This window comes from Solanum verrucosum, unplaced genomic scaffold (genome assembly GCF_900185275.1).
Source record: "Solanum verrucosum unplaced genomic scaffold, falcon-dt-bn FXZP01000163.1, whole genome shotgun sequence".
Classification (NCBI taxonomy): Eukaryota; Viridiplantae; Streptophyta; class Magnoliopsida; order Solanales; family Solanaceae; genus Solanum; species Solanum verrucosum.
The window spans coordinates 1,581,911-1,603,208 of record NW_026020379.1 but is presented as its reverse complement, the minus strand read 5'-3'; the positions used below and the strand labels follow the sequence as shown (position 1 = coordinate 1,603,208).

The 21,298-nt window shown below is 34.0% G+C and overlaps 1 pseudogene; it reads right to left on the bottom strand.

The window, feature by feature from the left end:
• Positions 1–1,407: 1,407 nt before the first annotated feature.
• Positions 1,408–8,234, bottom strand: LOC125839024 (desmethyl-deoxy-podophyllotoxin synthase-like; annotated as a pseudogene).
• Between the last annotated feature and the right edge of the window lie 13,064 nt (positions 8,235–21,298).

Sequence of the window (21,298 nt, the reverse complement as noted above, 5' to 3'; positions counted from 1 at the left end):
ATGAGCCCATTTGGCTTGACTGAAAAAAAAAATGAAGAATCGAAACTTGAGACTGGCTTTCAAAAGTTATCAATATGAAACCTTACTTTGACTTCTTGGCTCGTCCAACCTAGCAACATTCATGAGTTGCTAGTTCAACTGACCAGAAGAAGTTGAGAAGTAACAAGCGCGGTGTTTTCTTTCTATCACTCTCATCTAACAACATTGAGTAAAATTTGGGGTAATATATATCCTCTCATTTTTATGAAATCATATGAAGAATTTAAAATATATCCTCTACATAATAGTAGCGTTATATATGTGTGTGTAACCATAGATACTAATTAGATCAATTTGAATATATGATACACTAAAAATTAACAGAAACTAGAGGCAGTTGGCAAAGAACATTAGGGAGAAACAGTACATTATTAATAAAATTTCCCAAATGAGATATGCCCCTGAGTCCAACAAAGGATCATAAAGTAGTGATATTACAAAGAGAAGATCGAAATAAATAAAATGCACGTACTAGTTATTATAGTGGTTCCTTCTTTTCCTAGAAAACGACTCAAATTGTTTTTTACTGTTATTTGTAGTTTTGATGATTTGACAAACCCAGGGACCTTGTGAAGGGGTTTGATCCCTTGTGCACATTTACACACAACTGCCAGGATGGAAAAAGTACAATTGGTTGGTGCACAGTCTCCAACTCTGGTAGAAGTGGCAGAAATCTCGGCCAATGGCATGGCCTCGAAGGTTGTGACTATTCTTCATAAAGATTATGTCCAATAGTCATAACCTCAATTTTTGCAACTTGAAAACACTCAAGAACTCTTGCAAAGGTTGACACTCAAGTGAAGAATCATCCTCAAGAACAACATGGACCTGATAGAGCTGCAAGCTTAGGTGTCTTAGGATTATTTCTTTTGCATGTACATTGTAAATCTGTTCCTAATCTATAAAGGATTCAGATATTGTGTTCGGTTTCTAAAAGTCTAAATCAGTTAAGGTTAACAAATTTAGTGGGCAGCATTGTGTGCTGCTTAGTCAAAGTCTAAGTCATCCGGAGAGTGGTGGTTTAGTGGGCAACCTACGTGTTGCTTAGTTGAAGTCTAAGTTGTCTAGTGGTGATAGCTTAGTGGGCAGAATGACATCTGCTTAGGCTCTTCAAGTAATAGAGTTATTACTTGGTTGTGAGATTAATAACTTCTTCTCACGTTGGTTGTAACTGTGGTTCACTTTTGCTTAAGAAGATTAGTGAAGTTGAAAATCCTGTGTGACAGGTCGTGGTTTTACTCCCTTGAGCAAGGAGGTTTCCACGTAAACTGCTTGTGTCTTGTTTACTTCTGTATCTGTTCTTTATTACTGCTTGTACTGAGTCAAGGGACCTGGTCCATTGACTGACAGGTGGACGCACGCATTCTATCATTTACGTTCACTCGTATTCCCATAAGGAATTCCAATTACATGCAAGTTGGTTTTCTTCCTTACTGTTTCACGAAAAGCCTCTGCCATGTCAAGGTTGTTTGGTTCAATTCTGTTATAGAATGTATATAGACTTAAATCTAGTAATATACATAGCTATATTTAGGTAGCAGATTTATAGGAATCACTGCAGATTCATAGGAATCAATCTTAATTTCTTTCCTTAGTTAGCACCTAATGTATTGTATTTATTCACTGCTAAACTACTGCAATAAGACAAGAGATTTTCCATTAATTTACATGGTATCAGAGCCTATTGGCTCGTGTCGTTTTGGCTGTGTTATGGAAGAGTTTGGATTTCTAATCCACTGATTTAGAGTGGTCAGTCTGCGTACTGCCACCACAGAAGGAGGTGGAGTATATTTTCCGGCCAAACCAGTCTTCTCTATCATCTGGGTGTGAAGCCAGTGGCAGTCACACACTGCTCATACAGTTCGCCTATTCATCACACACCAGCACGTGAAGGTGCATGTTCTGGTGTTAAAACACGATTCAAAAAGTCTGTTCTTCACTTCCAGGTTTGTTTCTGTTCTGCGACATTGAATCTGGTCTGTGATTTGTGGTTCCGTGGCTGCTAGCTCCTACTTCAGTTCAGATAATTGGTGTTGTGTGGATAAACTGCTGGTTCAAGATTTCTTTTTTTCTGAACTACTTATTTGGGTATTTTATTGTTCACTGCTTGCTGAGTCTACTGGTCAAGTAGTCAATTTCTTTATTCTGCGTCGACAATTGGTTTCTTGGTTGATAAAATCATTTGACTCTGTTCATCTGTGTTTGTGGGGTCACAAACTGACGTACATGCTTCTAGTTATACTTGCTGTTGATAAGTTCATATGCTACTAAAATATTTGGAGAAAATGACTGAAATTGTGACTCCTACATCTTCGGATAAAGGAATTTTGGTTTCAGCAGAAGAGTTTGCAAAATTCTCGCAATATCAAAACTTACAAAAGAAATCTGTTCCGGTTACTACCCTTGTTGAGTCAGGAAAAGCATGTCTTATATCCTCTTCGAATAAATGGGTGATCGATTCAGGTGCCACAGATCACATGACAGGTAATCCTAATATATACTCTAGCTTTCGATCACATGGAGCACTCTCTCCTGTGACGGTTGCTGATGGTTCGCTCTGTAAGATTATAGGATCTGGGATTGTAAAACCAACATCCTCTATTACCTTGTCATCTGTATTAGGTCTACCAAAGTTAGCCTTTAATTTGATGTCTGTTAGCAAGCTTACTAGGGACCTAAACTGTTATATCTCGTTCTTTCCTGATCATTGTTTGTTTCGTGATCTGAAGACAAATAAAGTTATTGGAAAAGGACATGTATCTGATAATCTCTACATTCTTGATGAATATTGGGAGCCTCGATTTGCTGCCTTCTCTAGTGTCATGTCTCCATTCGAGGCACATTGTAAATTGGGACATCCTTCTTTGCCTACGTTGAAGAAACTTTGTCCTCAATTTCAGAATATTTCTTCAGTGGATTGTGAGTCATGTCTATTTGCCAAACACCATCGTAGCTCAACAAATCCAAGGGTTAATAAGCGGGTGGAGTCGATGTTTGAGTTAGTTCATTCTGATGTTTGGGGACCATGTCCTGTTGTTTCTAAAACTGGATATAAGTATTTTGTCACATTTGTGGATGATTTCTCTCGAATGACTTGGATTTATTTTATGAAGAGTCGTTCTGAAGTGTTTACTCACTTTTGTGCCTTTTGTGCGGAGGTCAAAACTCAATTCAATACTTCGTTGCGTATTCTGAGGAGTGATAATGCTAAAGAATATATGTCAGAATTGTTCCAATCCTACATGAGACAACACGGTATTCTCCATCAAACTTCATGTGTTGATACACCCTCTCAAAATGGAGTTGCCGAGAGAAAGAATAGGCATCTGCTTGAGACAGCTCGAGCACTTTTGTTCCAAATGAAGGTCCCTAAACAATTTTGGGCTGATGCAGTCTCCACAGCTTGTTTCTTGATTAATCGCATGCCATCGACTGTTCTTGTTGGTAATGTGCCTTACAGTGTTCTTTTTCCAAACAAGCCACTATTTCCAGTGGAGCCTAAGGTGTTTGGAAGCACATGTTATGTTCGAGATGTTCGGCCATCTGTTACCAAGTTGGACCCTAAAGCATTGAAGTGTGTTTTCTTGGGTTATTCTCGCCTTCAGAAGGGGTATCGATGCTATTCTACCGAGCTTGGTAAATATTTGGTGTCAAATGATGTGGTATTTTCAGAGACGACACCATTCTTCTATGCACCTCCCAGTTCGACAACTCAGGGGGAGGAAGATGAGTGGTTAGTCTATCAAGTTACTCGTGATGTGACAAAACAATTAGATGATGTCCTTCATTCTCTTAGTTCCCCTATTGAACACAATTTGACTACTGGGCCCACATCTTCTACTCCGGTAAGACCACCAATTGTTCAAGTTTATTCGAGAAGACGAGAGATCGATGATACATGTTCTGCACCAGCTCCTTTGTTATCAAATCTTTCTTCACCCGATCCTTCAGATGATCTTGATCTCCCTATTGCTCTTCGCAAAGGTAAAAGGACTTGTCAATCGACGTATTCCATTGCTAATTTTGTTTCTTATGACCGCTTATCCTCTACGTCAAGGTCCTTGGTTGCTTCTTTAGAATCTATCTCTGTACCCAAAACAATGAAGGAAGCTTTGACTCATCCTGGATGGTATGATGCGATGCTTGAGGAAATACATGCCTTAGAGGAAAATCACACATGGGATTTGGTGGATTTACCTAGTGGGAAGAAACCAGTGGGATGTAAGTGGGTGTTCACAGTTAAAGTAAATCCAGATGGTTCTGTGGCAAGACTTAAGGCCAGGCTTGTGGCTAAAGGGTATGCTCAGACCTATGGGGTGGATTATTCAGACACTTTCTCTCCAGTTGCCAAACTTACTTCCGTCCGCTTGTTCATATCTCTAGCTGCTTCTGAGAATTGGCCTTTACATCAGTTGGATATCAAAAATGCATTCCTTCATGGTGATCTTCAAGAGGAAGTATATATGGAGCAACCACCTGGTTTTGTTGCTCAGGGGGAGTATGAGAGAGTGTGTTATTTGAAAAAGTCTTTGTATGGCTTGAAACAGAGTCCGCGAGCTTGGTTTGGGAAGTTCAGCGAGGTAGTCCTGGAGTTTGGGATGAAGATGAGCAAATGTGATCACTCAGTCTTTTACCGACAATCAGCAGTTGGCACTATCTTACTGGTTGTGTATGTCGATGACATTGTCATCACAGGAAGTGATTATGCGGGGATCTCTTCCCTCAAATCTTTCCTGCATACTAGGTTTCATACGAAAGACTTGGGTCAGTTGAAATACTTTTTGGGTATAGAGGTAAATAGAAACAAGAAGGGAATTTTGTTGTCTCAGAGAAAGTATATTCTTGATCTTCTTGCAGACACTGGAAAGTTAGCAGCTAAACCTTGCAGTACTCCAATGGTTCCCAATGTGCAGCTTATGAAAGATGACGGCGACCTCTTTGATGATCCCGAGAGATATAGGAGGTTAGTTGGGAAGTTAAACTACCTCAGTGTGACTCGTCCAGACATTGCTTTTGCAGTAAGTGTTGTCAGCCAGTTTATGTCCTCGCCTACAATCAAACATTGGGCAGCTTTGGAGCAGATTTCATGTTCCAGAGGATCAACAGACGACGCTTCTGCTTCATCATGACAGGTTTCCAACGGGTTTGTACTGTTGTCAACATTTAGTTCCCCCACTTGAGCCAAATTGCAATTTATCGATTGCACTACAGCTTCCGCTTCCTTCATTTACGTGATTCTGAAGTCCAAGGTGGCTTGTATGTAACTTGGACATATTGTGTACAGAATCATGAGCATTCAAACATCCAGCTTCTATATAGGAGGAAAGCCTCTTGCTTTCATTATCTCTAATGATATGCTCGACCAATTCAGAATTCTTTTCAATTGGTTGACGCCGAAGATACTCAAGTCCTTGCTGAAATCCAACTAGTAATCTACTTCCCACTTCCACTAATTCATCAAACTTTGTAATCCTAAGCATAAAATCTGAAAAAGTATGAAAAATCTTCTCTTTGGATTTATACAAGGTACAGCCATCTTCTATTTCCATGGCGAAGTGAACGGAAAACACTCTTTCACCGGCAATGGCTTCCGCCTGAAAGTTATCGGCGGCGATTTTGTTCTGTTTACCTCTTTAAGGAGTTTATAACCAAAATTTGAGCACATTTAGTCCAAAGTAACAAAATATGTTGAGTGTTGAGTGTTTTGCAGATGCTGACTATGCCGGATCCAAAATTGACAGGAGATCGACTACAGGCTATTGTGTCTTTGTTGGAGGGAACCTAGTTTCATGGAGAAGTAAGAAGCAAAGTGTTGTATCTCGATCTAGTGCAGAATCTGAGTATAGAGCTATGTCACAGTCTACGTGTGAGATTATGTGGATACATCATCTTCTAACTGAAATTGGGTTGGAACATCATACACCAGCAAAACTTTGGTGTGATAATCAAGCTGCCTTGCATATTGCCTCAAATCCGGTGTATCATGAAAGAACTAAACATATTGAGGTTGATTGTCATTTTATTCGTGAGAAGATTCAGGAAAACTTGATTTCCACTGGCTACGTGAAGACAGGAGAGCAAGTAGCTGATTTACTCACTAAGGCATTGAATGGAACTCGAGTTGATTATCTTTGTAACAAGCTGGGCATGATCAATATATATGCTCCAGCTTGAGGGGGAGTGTTATAGAATGTATATAGACTTAAATCTAGTAATATACATAGCTATATTTAGGTAGCAGATTTATAGGAATCACTGCAGATTCATAGGAATCAATCTTAATTTCTTTCCTTAGTTAGCACCTAATGTATTGTATTTATTCACTGCTAAACTACTGCAATAAGACAAGAGATTTTCCATTAATTTACAAATTCCATTTGGTAGTTTCCAGTCAAAATGAAACAAAAGCTGAGCAAGTGGAAGTTCAAGATTTGAAATTCCAAACAAAATTCCTGGACATGCTCTCCTTCTAGCACCAAATGGTATGAACTCAAAGTTATTCCCTTTGAAATCGAGTGTCGAATTCCAATGTCTTTCTGGTTCAAAGCATTCAGCATTTTCCCAGTACCTGGGATCCCTGCATAATGCCCATGCATTAACCATTAACCTTGTATTGGCCTGTATCTCGTATCCGCCAAGTTCACATCTTTGTCTAGCTACTCTTGGTACTAACAAAGGCACGGGCGCATGCAATCTCAATGTTTCTTTGACAACCAATCTCAAGTAGTCCAGTTGCTGCACTTCAGACTCTGTGATCATACTTTTTCCTTTGAATGCTTGTCTCACTTCGGCTTGCGCCTGCTCCATTACCTGTGGATTCTTCATCAGTTCTGCCATTGCCCACTCTAAGGCTGTCGATGATGTGTTAATCCCCGCAATAAATGTTTCCTGAGAATGCAATTATAGTTAATACTTAAGAAGGGCCTGTTAATGTCCTTAATTAATTAATAATGACATTATTTGTCTAAGCTACACTTTATCGCTCCTTAAACGTCTCTCTAACTTAGCATTCCACTGATTGGAACAATAAGGGAATATCTAAAAAGAAGTTCAAATTGTTCAGCCTGCAATACCTTGAAACAGAATAACTAAAATGAAGTTTAACCTTTGTATAGCTTGTAAATGAATGAAGTAGAAATAGATGTGCTGAGTCTTGTAGCAGTTATTCTTCATCGGATACCTATAATTATATCTCAACTGAGTTGATCGCGTAAATAGTTCTTTTTCACTATCTGTATATAGAAGTTAAAATCAAGTCGTAAGCTTTCTAAAACATTAAAGTAAAAGTGAGATTCTGTAAAAACATACCAAAATGACAGCTTTGATTGTGTCAGTTGTGATAGGAACTTCAAGGTCACCACTTTCTTGAACTCTCAATAGTACATCTACAAGATCTTCCTTGTGCATGTTGTCCTCACGATCAATTGTTAGTTTCCCTGCAGCTTTATGCTCTTGGAGAACGCTTTCTAAAATCTTGTCGATTTGGTGATGTATTTTCTCCATTGCAGCCTTTGCACCAGTTAGAGGATGGAGAAATTTGAGTGAAGGGAATGTGTCTGGCAAGTCAAATCCACCTGCCAGATCAACTATTTTCCTCAAGGTAGCGATAAATTCATCTTGATTCTCGAGTTTCCTACCAAATGCTGCCCTGGCAATTATGTTGTTTGTCAAAGTAAATATCATTTGACTTAGATTTATGGTAGTACCAGCAGGATTCAAGGAAATCGTCTTGATGAGATCCTTCACTTCCTCTTGTCTTAACGACTCAAATGACTGTACGCGTTTGACATTAAGTAGCTCTGCAACACATATTTTTCTAAGTTGCCTCCAATGATCACCATAAGGAGAGAATGTAATCTGAGTGCTATGTATCCAATTATATCTGCAACAAGAATTTTCGGCCTATCTGCAAAAACAAGATCATGTGTTTTCATAGCTTCTTTCGCAATAACAGTAGGACCTTCACCAAATCTTAGGTGCATAATCGGTCCGTATTCATTAGCCATGTCTCTCAAAGTATGATGAGGGAGTGATCCCATTAACTGATGCAAGTTCCCGATAAGAGGAAGTTTTCGTGGACCGGGGGGTAAATTTGGCCCTTTTCCTCTCTTGGATTCTCTCATAAGCTTAATAGCTATGACTAGAAAGAGTAGAAAGCTAAGAAATATAGAGAATTGGGAGAATGGAAGCTCCATTTCAATGAGATTTAGTTATGTGAATACAACTTTTACAATGTTAATCTTTATAGAAAAGTTTCAAGAATTAAATAATATCTCAATTTCTTGTTCTCTAATGCAAGTTGTTACTGTAATCATCATTGGAATTGTTACTGCAGAACTCTATTCCTTTATCTTGATGAGAGTATCAAATTGATCAATCATAGAGTTTTGGAAGTTTACCTCCTTAGTCATGCCTTTATAGACAGGATCATAGGGTACTTTTAACTGTGTCTGGATAAGTGTTGCAACATAGTAAGACATGTGATATGCATTTACCATACACAACTATAGTTTCTATCAACTGTATTTTATATTTGTATTCTGTCAATTGTATTCTATCAAATATAAGTGGGAGATTTGTATCAAGCGAGAGATGGTAGAGATCTCTCTTTTTCCTTTTCATACTCAGACTCTTTGTACATCTGAACGAGGGAGAAATATAATATTGTATCAACTGTATTAAAGAGTATACAAAACATGATACAAATGTATAACAAGGATAAGATACAATTGAATACATTGACACAAAATCTATAGCCATTATACACTCAAATACATTAATATATAGTGAATACATAAGGAAAAATACAGTTGATGATTATATTCGTTGATACAATTGATACATAGTGAATACACACGGAACATATACACCTGACGGTTATATAAATTTTATTCGTTGATACAATTGTATTTGTTGATACAAATTGTATTTTTTAATGCACTTGATACAATTATATTCGTAATACAAATCAATTATATTTGTTGGTAAAAATCAATTGTATTCATGACATAACCTCATACAACAAATATAATACATATCCATTTATTCTCTCTCCCTCTCAAATATCTCACGTCTATCTTCCCTCTCCCATTATCCTTCACCACTTTCCTCCTAATACGTAAGTATGAATCGTAACTAAGCAAACTATAATTATAGATTTTCTAATCATGCCCAAACTAAAGTCATTTTTGAAATTACATAATAAGACAAACATGTGATATGTATTCACTATACAGAACTATAGTATAAAAGAATTACAATTCATAGCAATATTTAGGATTTTATAGCAAATTTCTATCTCCTTCGACTCTCCCCTCTCCTTCTCTTTGTATCTCCGGTCCAATACAAGTTTCAGATTGCAAAAGAAGCTGTATCAATTGTATTCTGGCAACTGTATTTTGTATCAACTATAGTTGAGAGATTTGTATCAGGCAAGAGATGGTGGAGACCTCCCTTATTCATCTTCTCCTCTTTTATTTCATAGTCAGACTCTCAATATGCCTAAATGAGGGGAAAATACAATATTATATTAATTGTATTCTAAAAGAGTATGGATGTTTGCTGAGTTCTTGAGGTGAGGATCTTGCGAATGAGTGTAATTCTTGAGGGATTTTGAGTAGTTTTTATGCACTTGTGTTGAGTTAATAAATCTAAGTAAGTTTGGAAGAAATCGATTGATTCCAGGTGAATTAGGATAAAAAATCGAGAAGAAAAATTCATCGGGATATCCTGAAATTTGGCTGGGGCGGCGCGCCCCTGTTGCGCCTGAGGGGCTGGCACCCTGCGCCTGCAGTGTGTAACATCTCGCACCTAGAAATGACTATAAAGAGTTTAAAATATGAAAATATTGATTTTTGGAAAGAATAAGGAAATCTGGAAATCTTTGTCTAAGTTAAGAAAGTGAGTTTTGGCCATTTTCAAACGGCCATAAATCCTAGCTCAGGATGAGTTAGGAGCAGCTCTTGATATGGTTGGAAAGCCCTTGGAGATATCTTTCCAACGCCGCCAAGTTTGCACAATTTCAACATCATATGAGTGAGATATGCCTTTCAGAAGTTGGGTTGTTGGATTGAGGAAAGTCCCAATCTGGAATTAAGGAAGGGCAAAGTAGTCTTTTCTCTAATTTATTTCCTAATTCGTTTTTAGGGATTTATTGGGGTAAAAACTTATTTTTGTCAGATTAGAAAAATTAAATTCACGCTTAGGGCTTGGAGAAAAGAGAAAAGAAGAAAGAAAGGGAGAAAAACCAATATTTTGCCAAGAACGTCAAGTGTTTGGAGTGGAATTCGTCGGGGGTGATCCCTATTAAGGTATGTGAGATCACATAGTGTTGGGTTAGTTCACCCACACGCTAAACTTGTTTCAATTCAGCAAATTTGGAGTTGTTTGAATGTTAAGAAAGTGAAGTTCTTGAAGAACATTGTTGAATTCTTGTTGGTAGATTGTTGAATGCCTAGTGTTGATTTGATTCATGTTTCCGGGTTATTTTTCGAGTTAAATCTATTGGGTATTGAGGGTACTAATGATCCTAAGTGTTTGGGGAAAGAACCATGGAAGTTATGAGGGTTTAGAGATGAAAAACGGAGAAGAAAAATCATCAAAAACCTGGAGAAGGGGGTGGGGCATCGCGCCAGCCAGCGCGCCGCAAAAGGGGCTATGAAGTTCACCCTCTAGGGCGACGCCCCAGCAACTCCTCTGAAGTTTGAGGGCTGGCGCCCCGCACCTCTCTGAGCGCCAGGGACGCCAGTTCTCCCCATTCTTCCCCCACCTTTTCGTACTAGTTCCTAAGTGATGTACCTATGTTTCCTAGTTGTTTCTAACACTCTAAGGTACATTTAAACATCATGAAATCATCCATGAACCTTGAATCCATAATCCAATTCAAGAAAGTTAAGATCAAAATCAAAAAAGTTAAGAGTCAAGTCTAGAAGTTAAGAAGCAAGTCAAAGCAAAGTTTCTTAAAGTTTTCAAGAGTCTTTAACAAACGTTTTAAAGATTAAGTTTCAAGTTAAGCAAAGAGTAAAGAGTTGAGTCCATTTTCTCAAAAAAGCTATAAGGGAACTAAGTACTCCCAAAGAGTTTATAAATGTTTTCACATTTGAGTAAGAAAAGGGAACATCGATTCCAAGAGAGCTTTTAAGCTAAGTTTTGAGTAATTATCTCAATTCAAAGAAAGAATTTTGTTTTTTACAAACATATGAGCTAAGTATATTTTGTTGGTAGTATTGAGCACCGATATGGGGATGCGAGTTCATATTAACTCAAGTCTCCATAAACCATATAGCCATCATGGGTAGTAAAGGATCATACTTTTTAGATGACTCCTTAAGATGCTTTTAGCATAGACTAGTGGATCCACTAAGTTAAGCGTTCTATATGACAGCAAAGTATAGGACAATTCTGGCAGCGTGAGCAAGACAATGTATCACCACTTAGGCTCATAGTGGTGGTTGTCGATTAGAGAATCTCCCACAAAAGTTATATTACTTTTATATATAAGTAAAGTTGAGTTTGTTATTGCTTTATCTTTAACGAATCAAGTTGTTTACACTGTATTACAAGCTTTATATATATATATATATATATATATATATATATATATATTGCATGTGTCTTATTGCTTTATATTGAGTTCAGTTATTCATGAGTTGTACAGAGCCAAGGTAAGCGTTCCTTCTTACTCTTTTCAAGCTTAAGTTGTTGTTTAGAATTCCAACTCGCATACTCATACATTCAATGTACTGATGCCAGTTGACCTGCATCGTCATATGATGCAGACGCAGGTAACCAGGATCAGCATCCAGCGCCTCGTTGATCTAGCTTGAGCATTCAGAGTCTGTTGGTGAGCCTCCATGCATTCCGGAGGACCCCTTTTATTCGCTTTCTAGTTTAGTTCATTAGGATGTTGTGGGGTTTGTCCCAACATCCATCCCAGTTGTTTAGAGACTTTATAGACAGTTAGTAGTTCAATTGTCTTTACATTATCATTCAGATGTTGTTTAAAGACTGAGTTGCCATTTTGGCTAAACTATTATTTCTTAAGTATGCATGAATTATATTTTCTTATGTTTAAGTATTCCGCTGAGTTAAGTAAGCCATGCCAAGGGTTCGCTTGATGCCAGCAATGGTCTTCGAGTGCCAGTCCCGCCCAGGGTGTAGGCTCGGGGCGTGACACAGTGTGCCCCAAACCAGCCTAAGGAATTTGAGGGTTGGCACGGCGCGCCACTGCTGGGCTAGGGATGTCAAGTCCCTTCCGCCTCTGTTCTTTGTTCCGTAGTCGTTCTTTCAAAATGTATTTTTGCTCTCTTCCTGATTTTAACTATCAAAACTACATCTAATCAATGAGAAATTATATATATCCAAATCACAATTCTTGAATTCATATTTCTAATACAAGATAGAGTTAAGATAAAGTTTGAGGGAGTTCTTCGAGTCATTTTGAGAAAAACCTTTGAGTCCCCTTTTGAGAAAGTCCTTAAGTCAAGCTGAGAATTCCTTTGAAATTAATTATAGCTTTGAGCTAAGTTTTGAGGAAGTAAGCATGAGAATGAGAAAAGTTGTACCCAGTTCTATATTGTCATTTAGACCCTTGAGTCGAATCGTTCATGTCCATAATTCCGCATGAACTCTATGAATTGAGTGTTCTTGATAGGAATAGCATCTTCACGTTCAGAGTTCAGAGTTCTTGAGTATTGAGTTTCTAATTCTTTTTGAAACTATATTCCTAAATATGGGATTACTATATGTTATTCATGGAGGTCCTAGAGTTGAGTCGTTCATGCTCATAATTCTGCATGAACCCCATGAGTCGAGCATTCTTGAGATGAGTAGCATTATTGAGTCCTTGAGTTCTGGAGTTATTGAGTTTCGAGTATTGAGTTCTATATATGGTTATTGAAATCCTTGAATTGAGTCGTTAACATCCATAATTCGGCATTTTGAGAAGTCTTTTACAATTATTTATAATCTGATTAAAGACTTGAGTAAATGAGTACGAGGATGAGTCGAATCGAGTTTCATTTTTCAAACTGATTATAAGGGAACTAAGTGTTCCCAAGAGTACATACTTTTACATGTAGCACGAGAGGAAACCTTGATTTTCAAATGACTTCATGAGGAGTTTTTGAGCATAATCTCTTTTAAGAGAACCTTTTGAGTAATAATCTCAAAGTATGAGGATGAGTTATATTATTGGGAGTAGTATTGAGCACCGATATGGGAACGAGATCAGACAACTCAAAGTATTTCATCTCCCCCCACCCCCTTCAAATAATAATTTAGATATTATTTTATTTTTAAAAAAAAATATTTTTTTCCCACTCCACCTAATCCTCCACTTCCAATTTTTCTCATTTTGTGTTTGATATATACATATCTTTTTACGAAAGTATTGTTTACTTACTGCCGCAAGATTTTTTTAAAATAAATTTTTATCTATGTTATATTTGGTACACAAGTAGAAAAAATTCATAAAAATATATGTATATACCTAACACAAAATGAGAAAATGTAAGAAAATAAATAAAGTAGAAGCAGGGGGTTATATTGGGGTAGAATTTTAAATTTTAAAAAATAAAATAATATAAATTGTATAAAATTATTTTATAAAAGAAATTTAAAAAAATAAAAGGATGGGGGATTGTTCGGGGGGGGGGGGGGTTAGTGGAGTGAGATAAGAAAAATAATTTAAATTTTATTTATAAAAAAAAAAACTTTTTGGGGGCAGTAATACTTTAATCTCTAGTTTTAAATTAATATTATTAGTTTATTTATTTATTTTTGTCAAAATGGAACTTTTTATCCATATGGAATGTCATGTGTCAAGGTTTTTTCTAAAAAGGGAGAGAGAGTGTATTACACATATCATTAGGTGTGTTTCTCAAACTAAGAAGTGATAGTTTATGATGAAACTCATACTCTCAATAGTTTAGGTATGAACTCAAGAAAATGAATAGTTTAGGTGTGTTTTTGACACTTATCTCCAAAAAAAATATTTTATGAAAAGTACTAGTTATAAATGGTATTAGAGAATATTTTTTTTTAAAAAAATGGTATGATCATTTCTCAAACTTATTTTCTTAAAAAACAATATTAAATTTGCATTCTGACCTTTAAACAAGTGTCACAACTTTGAGAAGTTGCAACTCTTCATTAACTTTTTAGAAAGCCCTAAAAAGTTGCACTCATTCCTTCACTTTGCTTTCTAATCTTTTAGAACCAAAAATCATCCTTCAATAAAAAAAATGAAGAAATTTTGTTATTAAACATTAAAGTAAAATACACATTACTTCTAATCAAATTAAAAGAATAGTATCTTCTCTTTTTTTTTAAAAACATTGTACTATAAAAGTACAAGTACTACAAATGTTACACTTCCAAAATTATATATATCTATATATATACGACATGCCTGCTTCTAGCAAGGGTAATTTTGAAATTTCAAAAATTATGTTGTTTCTATCAATGTTACTTAATTGCTTATGGGCTTGCACTGTTTCTCCTTAAGACCAAGCTATCTCTTATTTATTTCTTTTTTTTATCCTTCAACAGACTTATTTGAATGGAGAAAGGTGGGCCCAATTATATTTTATTTTCACACTCTCACTAAGGAGCCTTTTTATTTCTCTTCACAAAATATTTTATAAAATAGAAAATACAAGCCCTACTTTGAACATGTACTCCCACGTGCTACTCTTTGCAATTATTTTAAGGAAAAATCACCCCATATACACATTTAATAGTCAATATTACAGGTTTTAAATTTACTTTTAAAAAATTCTTGCTTATAACAGTTTAATTACGGGTTATAACATATCACTAATTATTTATAAATTAATTAAATTTTACTTTATTAAATAAGTAATTTTTTATAATTTTATATTATTATTAAATTATTTAAATAAAGAATACCCCATAATTATCTCTTACACAATTATAGGGATTTTACATTGATTACACTTCCTTTTTTAATGTTATACTCATAACCTCCCATTAGTCAATCCCACCACCCTTTCCCCACACATATCCAACTATACACGCTATCACCCCACTTTCACCTTCTTCTCTCCCATTTTTCTCACCAGCCAACTACACCAACATTCAATCTTTCGTTCAATTTTTTTCCAACTAAATTATGTCTAAGAAACTCATTGAAACGCCTCAAAAGAGTCCCAGATTGGGTGAAGGAACATCTAATGATGATGTTCATGTTTCAAATTTTAATATATTAACTCAAACCCCCTCCCCAGCCTAAAATTGTTGAAAATCCGGCGAATATTCAAAATCCAACGACGGATGGTTCATCTAAGTTGAAGGAGCGACAAAGAGAGAAAGATGAAGAAAAAAAAAGGTCACCCCTGCAAATCAAAAGGGGAAGAAGAGGAAGGGGAAAATTGTTGAAACCCTTTCTGATTCCGATTTTGATTTTGTTACTGAAATCAAAAAGAAAAAAAGAAAAAAAACAAATGTAGAAGTTGGAGCATCTTCAAAACCATCAACAAGAAGAACAACAAAAAGTTATTTTTTTAACTTTTGGACAATATTTTTGTGTTTAAATATTTGATGATATATAATATCATATGTTTTCTTCCAGGCAGATACCGTTTACATATGAATTACTGATTGTCTATTACAATTTCAAGATACTATTTTGAAAATATCATTGTGTTTCCAAACTGTACATTTATTGGATTGAATCTGTATGAAATCTGATTAATATGGGTATGACTACGCTTAAATGTTTTGATTTTGAAAATTTTATGAATTGTGATATAATAATGGTATGCAAATTGTATGAATTGCATTTTAACATTGGTGTGATTGTCTATTAACTGTGTTTATGGTATAAATTATTAAATTGGTATGAAAATTGTATGATTTGTCAAACTACTGATTTTTACTAAAAAAAAATCACATTTTGCTTACTTTATATTCTAAACATGTTTTTGGATGAAATGTGTATGAAATCTGATTAATACGTGTATGCCTATGAGTTTAATATTTTATTATTGGATATTGTATGAATTGTGATATAATATTGATATACAAATGGTATAAATTGTGTGATTATATGAATTTATCAATTTTTATACATGTTGATTGGATAAAACGTGTACGAAATTTTGATTTATATGTGTATGACACTAACTGAAGTTAGTGTGGGAATGAAACACTAACTGCAATTTGTTTTAAATTTATTTATAGTAGGACACCAGTTGAAAATCAAATTATTATTCATGTAAACTTACATTAAATTAAATACTCGGGATACCATAATTACCTTTTATAATTATCACTAATATTTACACTATCTTATGTATTAAGCTGGATTAAATTTTATTTTTAACAGTATGCAATCTATATGATTAATGAATGAACAATGTATAAAGAATGAATGGTATATTAAACACTAAGTTTATAATGCCTTTCAAACCAATTATGTTTCATATCAAAACAAAACATTAATCTAAACGACAAAATAAAATAAAAATTATATATAGTCTAAACAAATAAACAGTCATTAGTTTTGCACAGGATAATTTGAACATGCTTCATGTTGTGGCCAACTTGACAACATCTACTGCAAGTAACTTTGGACCTTTTGAATTTCACATCAGCAACCCTCTTTCATATATAATTCATTTCATTTGAAAATCAACATAATTCTCTGTTTCATTAAAAAAATTAACAATTAGTCTAACATTATACAAATCAATTAGAAATATGTTAAATAATATTAACTTTTCATTCCAAAGACAATACAAATTTCATCCATAAAAATCATTATAATAACAACAAAATTATACACACTCGTCATTATTTTTTCATACAAATATCATTCAGACAGTACATTACAAAACAAATTTCATACAAAACATAATATTTCACATTTAATACTCACTTAATACACATTTCATACAACAATCATCATTCATACCAAATTTATACACTTTCATACTCATTTAATATACATTTCATACAAAACGATTATTCATTCAAACTATATACATTTCTCATCCCAAATAATTAATTATTGTCACCAACTTTATACAGAAATAACAAAACTAATATAAACTCAATAATTTCACATTTAATACCAATTTAAAACACTTGTAATACACTTCGTCAAGAATTCCAATTTTTTTTTACATATTTCTTAACACACTTTTCATACATAATTCATTCGGCTTATACTATCAAATTCATTATCAAATAAAACATTTTTTCATAAATTCGTCAACTTATAATTAAATTATTTTTACAGAATAATTAGCACACTTTCATACAAATTTCATTTAATTTATTCTATCAAATTTATTCATAAAATCACATTAAATTTATAATTTCACAAAACAACAACCGTATACAAAATAAACAAATAAACAAAAAAAACACTAAATTTTTTACATTTCATAACATTAAACATAATATGATATCAACAGTTAACAAAATATGACTCCACCTTTCAATTAATCGACAGTTTGATCATTTTTGTTTCATTTCGCTATCATTCTAAAACAAACGTTAAACAATAATAAATACTAACCCGAAGGATCCCATCTTTTACCATGTTTGATTAAAATTGATACGTAGTTGTCCATCACAACAAAATCAAGAATTTTCAAAGATGAAAAAAACTTCAATTACTCAAATGTGGGATTTTTTTTTGTTGAAAATTGAAGAGAGAAACGTTGAATTTTTTTTGTTGCAAATTGAAGAGAGAGAAACGTTGAAAAAAGAAGAAGATAAAATCTGAATTTTTATTTGATTTTAACTGATTTGAGTGAATTAAGGATACTAAATAATCTTAATTAGTTTAAATTCCTTAATTCGTGCTATTTATTAATTATCTACAAAAAAATGATATGATCTAATTTTTTAGTTTATCTTAACTGATTTTGAGTGAATTAAGGATAAAAAATATTGTTAATTTGTTTGAATCTCTTATTTCATGTTAATCATTAATTATCTACAATAAATTCAAATTAAATTACAGGCCACACTTTCAGTTTTTTACTTTATTATCACTAATTTCGTTTTTTTTTAATTTTCGTTTATCTTTTCTTTATCTTTTTTAACTTTTTTCGAATTAATAAAAACATTTCTTTTATTTATGAATTTGTTATAACCTGAAATTTTTAATGTTATAGCTTGAAAGTCTAAATCTACTGCTATAGCCTGAAAATAGTACTATAATATATGTCATATATGAAATTTACACTTATTTTAAAGAGATGAGTTACGCGTATCCATTATCAACTTATATATGTGACATCATCATAGTACTTTATCCGCTAATTTTTAGCTATTTTGTACTTCCTCCGTCTGTCAATTATACTATTTTGTTATGTCCAACAATATTTGTCCACTTTATGAAATTAATGAAAAATTTTACACTTAGTTTCTATTTACCCTTATCATTAATTATAGTCATTTCTCAATTATATTTTTCAAGACATTATATTTATTATATTCAAAGGATGATATAGTAAAATTATCCTTCCATTTATAGGTTCTTAAGAAATGTACAAAATCAATAGTGGACAAGTATTGTTGGACAAATAGAGTATTAACTTACCATATTATTTGAGAAGTAATAAATAAAGTATTGATTTTAATGTATTATTTCTCAAATTGATTGAGTAATAAATATAAAAAGCTTTTCTAAAAATTACATAAAATACTATAAAACAATTTAAAATATTTGAAAGTCATATAAAACTTGATTAACTCTCCAAAGTTTATATGTGTCACATAAATTGAGACAAAGGAAGTAATATATTATTTAAAATTATGAATATACTATAAGTAACAATAATTAACAATTGTAAAAATTTGGCTGGCTCTCCAAATTTTATCGATATCACATAAATCAGGACACTAGAATAACATATATTGGGCATGGTGTTGGCACTGGCTCATATATCTAGTATTCATAATAATGCACTACATATAGAAGTTCAACTTTAGTCACTTGTATATGTATATAAATGAGATAAATATTGAAAACACCCCTAAACTTGGCGTGAATTATTACTTTAGTCCTCCAACTATTGACAACCTTAAAACATCCTTCTACTTGATTAAGTGAATTTAAAAACACTTCTCTTATGTCACGTGTGCATATATGTAGAATTTTCTGCTGACGTGGCGTACACGTAGATATATGTAATAGTAATTTTTTTAAAGAACATTTAAATAATTAAATGTTTAGAATTTAGCAATTTACGAAGATAAAAGATTTTTTTCCCCTTATCACACTACTTCATCCTCTATCCAGAAACCCTAGCCTCACACCTCACTACCCACCCACCCAAAAAAAATCTTTTAAACTTTTTTCTTGACGGGGAGAGGAGTGAGATAAGAAAAAAAAATATTTGATTTTAAAAGTAATTTTTTTAAGGGGGGAGTCGGGATACTTGGTGGTGTTTGAAAAAAACTTTTAAATTTTTTTGAGGGGTGAGTGGGTGGTGGGTTTGGGGGACCTGGGTAGGGGATGAGGTGATGTAAGAAAAAAAATTCAAAAAAATCTTTTGTACTAAATTTTAGCATTTAATTATTTGAATGTTTTATTTTACTATATATATATGTGTGTGTGTACACTCAACAGAAAATTCCACATATACGCATAGGTGGATGACATGTGGCATACCATGAATGTTTTTAAATTACTTAATCAAGTAGAGGGGTGTTTTTAAAGTTGACAATAGTTGAGGGACTAAAGTAATAATTCACACTAAGTTTAGGGGTATTTTCAATACATATGTCACGCTCCGAGCCTACACACTGGATGTGGCCGGCATTCGAGAATTATTGTTGGTTCCCAACCGAACCTTGGCGTGACTCAATACTCAGCGGAAGACTTACTCAACAATATAGGAACTCAAATGCAAAGATTTAACTCATATGTTTCAAAGTAATTAACTAAGAATATTTAGAGAAACATTCAACTGGCCAAAAGAGGCAACTCAAGTCTTAAGCATTTAACAATGGAAATGAACAAGACTCCTCAAAACACTACTGTCTATCTTGAAGCCTATAACAACTATGATGGAAGTCGGGACAAGATCCACGATATCCTAACAAGACTGAAAGTAAATGTGGAACTCTCCGAAGCAAGAAGGCTCACCAAAGCAACTCTGGAACTGCAAGTGGTATCAACAAAGAGCCTGTTGATGACCCTGATTATCTGTATCTGCATCATGAAAAATGCAAGTCAATGGCGTCAGTACATGGAATGTACGAGCATGCAAGGGGAACTCTAAAGGACAAACATAAGCTTGAACTGATAAAAAGGAAGAACATACTCATCTCATCTCAACTCAACTCAAGGATACTCAACTCAAAATTACTCAACTCAAATTCAATATAAAAGAAACAATAAAGATGTAGTATAAAGAAAGCTTTTAAAACAGTGGATAATAACTCAATGTAGTGGATAATAACTCAATATATTTAAAAATACAATAATAACTTGTTTGCTCTTATTTGGGAGATTCTCTAATCTATAACCATCACTATGAGCTATGTGATGATACAACGTCTCCCCCATGCTGCCAGAACTACCCAATACCTTGTCGAAATATAAGACATCCTCAACTAAGTGGATTCACTAAGATATGCTTAAAAGTAATAAGGAATCATCTAAAAAGTATGACCATTTACCCATGTTGGCATACATGGTTTATGAGGACTTTAAGTTATCTTAACTCGTCCCCACATCAGTGCTCAATACTACTCCCAATAATATAACTCATGTTCATATGTTTAAAAACATTTTCTCATCCTCAAACTTTGATATTATTACTCAAAAGGTTCTCTTAAAAGAGATAGTACTAAATAACCCCTTATGCACTCATTTGGAAATAAAAGTTTCCTCTCATTTTAAATGTAAAACATTTACTCTTGGAAATACTTAGTTCCCTTATATTCATTTTGAAAAAAATGAATTCAACGCTCCTTATCCTCATACTCATTTACTTTAGTCTTAATTCAAGTTTAAAAAGATTGAAAAAAACTTCTCAAAGACTTTCTCGAATTCTTACTCTTAATCTTTACTTTAATTTGAAAAGTGAAATTAAGATACATGATTAGGATATATGAAGAATCTTTCGATGATTTATGAAGATTTAGATAGTTCGAATTAAGAAGGGACTAAAAACTCGACGTAAGTACAGAACGAGAACAGAGAAAGAAAGTAGTTTGACGCTCCGAGCGCACGGCTAGCATGTTGCGCCAGGCATCCATTTACCGGGGGTTT